The sequence below is a fragment of the Lactuca sativa genome, chromosome 9 (assembly GCF_002870075.4).
Source record: "Lactuca sativa cultivar Salinas chromosome 9, Lsat_Salinas_v11, whole genome shotgun sequence".
In the NCBI taxonomy this organism is placed as follows: Eukaryota; Viridiplantae; Streptophyta; class Magnoliopsida; order Asterales; family Asteraceae; genus Lactuca; species Lactuca sativa.
The window spans coordinates 188,653,623-188,659,893 of NC_056631.2; positions in this window are offsets into that span (position 1 = coordinate 188,653,623).

The window sequence follows — 6,271 nt, forward strand, 5'->3', positions numbered from 1 at the left end:
AGCATGCTATACAGGTTTTAAACTATGTATAAAAATGTATATTTTTATCTACTAGTATGTTGGGTAGAACATGGGTAGATAGTTGGTGTGTAATAAATAGATGAGAGGCCTCGTTGTTGTTTGATTTAGTCATCTAGCGGAGTTTAGATGACGACCACGGACTCTTCTAGACAGTCTTGTGGAACATTAGCAGGTTCGCCACCTGTAGGCGTTAATGAACTTGGGTGTTCATTCACTGTACTCCATCCCCCTCATGGTTGCCTTATTTGACTTATATTGCTGAGGGACCCTCGAAGCATGTGTTGTCGCCCCGATGAAATATTCTTAGACTAGGTCCCTTATATTAGTTGTTTTAGGGACATAAAGTGAGAATAACGGGAATGGGTAATTGGGTTATTGTTGGTTGGTGGAAATTAAATATAATTATTTATTGTGGGTTGAAAACCCTATATGCTCACTAGGCTCCCAAGCCTGACCCACTCAGTTTTATTTGTATAACAGGAAGTGGCGCAAGGGCATAAGATGGACGAACCATCAAGTTGTTTTGTTTACAAGTCTGTATATGTATATATTTGTTGAATGACTTGTAATGTTATTGTTTATGCTTATTGGTCTGTATCGGAACATGACACCCCGAGTTTTGATTGTATAATGAAAATACATTTCTTTTATGAAATGCTTTGGTAAACATTGTTTTATCATGTTTTGTTTTTGGGAACAAATTCCGCAACTCTTTCAAATCAAAAGGATTTACTCTGAAATTATTTTAAAAGCATAAATGAAAATCGGTCTTTTCTGGCCGAGATTTTGGGGATGTCACAGTTGGTATCAGAGCATTAGTTTAAGCGAACTAGGAATTTGTTGGATTTCTAGACTTAAACTTAGAATGCTAAGTGAAATTTTGAGATGTGTGTCTGTGATATTTTAGACACGAGCACTAGTTTATTTTAGGAAAGTTGCCTAAAATGCGTTATGTGCTAAATGTTATATGTTGCCATATATGATATTATTTGTTCGGATCTATGGTCTGTTGCCGACCGGATCTAGAAACTTTATGTGTGTAGGATTCTAAGCGTACGTCTACGATATTAGAAGTAGCATGTAAACGTTTCGGAGTGATAAGGATGATTTGAATATCTATCGTGAATGAGGATCTAATTTCACCTTATTCGGTGTATAGATCAAAAATGGTGAGAACAAGAAGTGGAGTTGGAAATGCTGATGAAAACAGGAATCAACCACCAGTGATTGAACAAATACCTGTCGTAGCAGCAGCACGTGAGCCAATAACCATGGCTGGTGTGCAAATGAGGATTCATGAGATGTTGGATCATCAGATGGATGAAACTAGACGGTTGCTTCAACAAAATCATGAAGAACTGTCAATTCGTGTGGAAGAGCTTGAATTAAATGAAGGGCACTCGGAAGGTGGAAACTTCAGTGGGTCTGTTGGTCAAGCCAACCCACTGATAGTTAGGCAAAAAAACCATGATGGAAGGAATGATGGAATGGGATGCAAGTACAAGGACTTTCTAACTTGCAAACCATCGACCTTCAATGGAAAGCAGGATCCGATTGGAGTTTTGGATTGGATCTCCGAAATGGAGTTAGCCTTCATGACTTGTGGCTGCAGAGGCAAGTTGCAGACTATCTATGCAGTGCGTCAATTCCGAGGTGGAGCCGTTCGTTGGTGGAACACTCTAGGGAAGACGTTAAGCCCTAATGAGCCACTGCAATTGACATGGGCAGAGTTCTTGGTGCAGTTCAAGCGCAAGTTCTGCTCGGCTCAAAATCTGTTGGAGTTGGAGAATAAGCTTTTGGCATTGACGAAAGGCAGCATGTCAGTTGATGAATACACTAATAACTTTACAGATAAGATGGAGTTTGCTTTGCGTATCGTTCCAGATGAGCTGACAAAGGTGGACTGGTATACGAAGGGACTCCCCTGGGAGTACGAGGTGCCAGTATGTCAGGCACATACTCTAGAGGAAGCTATCTGGGCTACCAAGTCTGTTGAGAACATGATTAAGGGGAGAACCACTGACAAGGTTGAGGTTGGTGAGAAAAGAAAGTTTGAGGGAACATCTGGTTCCGGTAAGAAAGGCAAATTTTCGAAATCTGATTCGAAAAAGTTTGGAGGAAAAGGAGGCAAAGCGAAGTGGTGTGATAAGTGTAAGAAAAAGCACTTTGGGAAATGTAGCGAGGATGTAACCTGCTACAAGTGTGGAAAGGTTGGACATTTTTCCAATGAGTGTCCGAACAACAAAAGGATGTGTTTTGGTTGCAATGAAGAAGGGCACATTTTGAAAGACTGTCTGAAGAAGAAGGAGGCAGCTAGGCCCAACATTCCACCAAAGCCGAAGGCAAGAGCCTTCCAGATGACACTTGAGGCTGCGAAAGATGAAGCTGATGTCGCTTCAGGTACCTTTCTCGTAAACGAATTACCTGCTCAAATTTTGTTTGATTCTGGAGCCAACTACTCCTTTATTTCGCATGAATTGGGTAGAAAACTAGCTTTGCCTGTTGATAGACTAGATAATGCTTTATTAGTCGAAGTTGCTAGTGGCAAGTTTGTACCTGTTAGCCATCGTATGAAAAACATCTTAATCGACCTTAATGGGAATAAGTTTCACGAGGAATTATTGCCTATCGAACTTAATGGTTTTGACATCGTGTTGGGAATGGATTGGCTTAGCACCAATGATGCCGAAATTTTATGCAAGAAGAAGATAGTTAAGGTAAACCCGCCTAGGAAAGATTCATTTATGGTGTACGGGGACAAACGGCGAGTAAATTCTGGAATCATTTCCCTAATGAAAGCCAGGAAGTGTTTGACCAAGGGATGTACATCATATTTAGCATTCGTGATTGATGCTAAAAAGGAAAAGAAGGTGATGCAGAGTATTCCAGTGGTGTGTGATTATCCGGAAGTATTTCCCGAAGATCTTCTTGGATTACCACCTGATAGACAAGTGGAGTTCATAATAGACTTGTTACCAGCAATCACGCCAATAGCAAAGGCACCTTATCGATTAGCACCGACGGAGATGAAGGAGCTGATGATGCAACTTCAGGAGTTATTGGACAAAGGTTTCATTAGACCTAGTTCATCGCCCTGGGGAGCTCCAGTGTTATTCATGAAGAAGAAAGATGGAAGTATGAGAATGTGCATCGATTATAGAGAGCTGAACATGGCAACAATAAAGAATAGATATCCGTTGCCGAGGATTGATGACCTGTTTGATCAATTGCAAGGTTCGAGCTATTTCTCGAAGATCGATCTTAGGTCAGGATACCATCCGCTAAAAGTAAGAGAGCAAGATATCGAGAAGACTACATTCAGAACTAGATATGGACACTACGAGTTCTTGGTTATGTCGTTTGGACTAACCAATGCTCCGGCAACATTCATGGATTTGATGAATAGGGTTTGTAATCCGTTCCTTGATAAATCTGTGATAGTGTTTATAGACGACATTCTGATTTACTCAAAAAGCCAGGAGGAGCATGGCAGACACTTGCGAGAAGTGTTAGAAGTCTTGAAGAAGGAGAAGTTGTATGCTAAGTTCTCCAAATGTGATTTTTAGATTCTTGAAGTCCAATTCTTGGGTCACGTGGTCAACCAAGAAGGGATAATGGTTGATCCAGCAAAGATTGAAGCTGTAATGAAGTGGGAACAACCGAAAAGTCCCACGGAGATCCGAAGCTTTTTAGGATTAGCCGGATATTACTGAAGGTTTATCCAAGGCTTTTCTTCGATTGCTACTCCATTAACAGCTTTGACCCACAAAGGAGCTACTTATGCTTGGAGTGATAAGCATAAAGAAGCATTCGAGAAGCTAAAGAAGAAGCTATGCGAGGCACCGATACTTTCTTTACCCGATGGAGTTGAAGACTTCGCTGTTTATAGCGATGCATCTGGGGTTGGATTGGGTTGTGTTTTGACCCAAAGAGAAAAGGTGATAGCATATGCATCTCGACAGCTGAAGGAGCATGAAAAGAATTACCCGACTCATGATTTGGAGTTGGCAGCGGTAGTTTTCGCTCTGAAAATATGGAGGCATTACCTCTATGGCACGAAGTGCAAACTTTTCACTAATCATAAGAGTCTCCAATATATCTTTAATCACAAGGAATTGAATATGAGGCAACGACGCTGGCTAGAATTACTTAAAGACTACGACTGCGAGATACTTTACCATCTCGGTAAAGCTAATGTTGCTGTTGATGCTCTCAGTCGGAAAGTCAATCTTGAAAGGAAAAGGCCAAGAGCGTTGAGAATTGAAGTTGTCTCGACCATTGTGGAAAGTATAAAGAAAGCTCAAGAGGAAGCTTCAGAAAATAATGACCGAAAGGGGGAACGTTTGGGCAAAACGTTGGTGTTCGGTGTAAACAGTCTTGGACTAAAGGTGTTCCAAGATCGGATTTGGATACCTAAGACAGGAGGAATCAGAGATCTTCTGATGGAAGAAGCTCACAAGACCATGTACTCGATTCATCCCGGTAGCACTAAAATGTATAGGGACCTGAAACCCTACTACTGGTGGCCGACGATGAAGCTTGATGTTGCAAAGTATGTGGCTGAGTGTGTGACTTGTGCGAGAGTAAAGACACAACATCAGAAACCGTACGGGAGTTTAGAACCATTGCCTGTGCCTATGGGTAAGTGGGAATACATTGCTATGGATTTTGTCACTAAACTGCCCAGAACAAAGAATGGTCACGACATGATTTGGGTGGTCGTTGATCGATTCACTAAGAGTGCGCATTTCATAGCAGCCAAGGAGAAATGGTCTATGGAAAAGCTTGCAAATTCTTACGTGAGGGAAATTGTGAGGCTTCATGGTGTTCCGTTAACGATTGTATCGGATCGTGATAGACATTTCACCTCGAGGTTTTGGAAAAGTCTACAAGAGGAAATGGGTACCAAGTTGTGTTTAAGTACAGCTTACCATCCGCAGACCGATGGTCAGAGTGAATGAACAATACAAACACTTGAAGATATGCTAAGAGCATGTACCTTGGAATTCCAAGGTAATTGGGATGAACGTTTACCATTGGTAGAATTTTCCTATAATAATAGTTTTCACTCGAGCATTAAGATGGCACCTTATCAAGCTTTGTATGGACAGAAGTGTCGTACGCCGTCTTGTTATCTTGAGGCTGGGGAAAAGCAGTTTATGGGACCGGAGATGGTTCATCAAACCGCTGAAAAGTTGAAAATAATTAGGGAAAGAATGTTAGCAGCTCAGGATCGTCAAAAGAGCTATGCTGACAAAAAGCGAAGACCGATGACTTTTGAGGTTGGAGATTCGGTTTTGCTTAAAGTCTCGCCGTGGAAGGGACTTATAAAATTTGGTAAAAGGGGAAAGTTGTGTCCAAGGTTTATTGGACCGTTTAAATTTCTTCAGAGGGTTGGGAACCAAGCTTACAAGCTCGAATTACCCGAAGAGCTAAATGGAATTCACAACACTTTTCATGTGTGTTATTTGAGGAAGTTCACGGGAGAAGTTCCCGACATAATTCCAATTTCTGAATTGAGAATTGATGAGAAAAAAAGGTTGATTGAAGAACCAGAGGCAATTGTTGACCGAAAGACAAAGAAGTTGCGATGCAAAATGGTTGGGTTAGTGCTTGTCCGATGGAAACACACGAATGGGCCGAATCTCACCTGGGAGACGGAGAGTGACATGTTGAGTCGCTACCCGCATTTGTTTGTTGATGTGTGATTCCGGGGACGGAATCATTCTAAGGTGGAGAGAATTGTAACGCCTGTGTTTCCGGGCTTGCCATTTTTAGCAATGTAATAGTCTAGGTTAACCTTTGTAACCCGTTTTGAAATAATAAGATTGTATTATTTGAGTATTATGTGTTTTGTGCTTAATTGCTTAATTATGTGGTTTGATTAATTAAGAATAAAGATAAGCGTCGAAATTTAAGTGTAAAATAAACTTGATATCTTTGGTTAATGTTGTAGTAGTTGAAACGAGGTTTCCGAATATATATAGAACACCCAAATCTGACTTCGTATGAGGAAGTTATGATTTATCGAAGTTTCAGCTTAGCGGTATGCAGCCTGAAATACTCGATTTGAGATCGAGCGGTTTTTAGCCGAAGAAATCTAAACGAGAATCGAAGATCTCATTGTTGGTATCGAAGCGATGAAAAGTTAGGCGAGAACGAAGAAGTTATGAATTTATAACGAAGTTTTTCTGTCCCGGCCTATTAAAAATAAATAATAAAAATAAAGTTAAAATTAGCCGACCGAGTC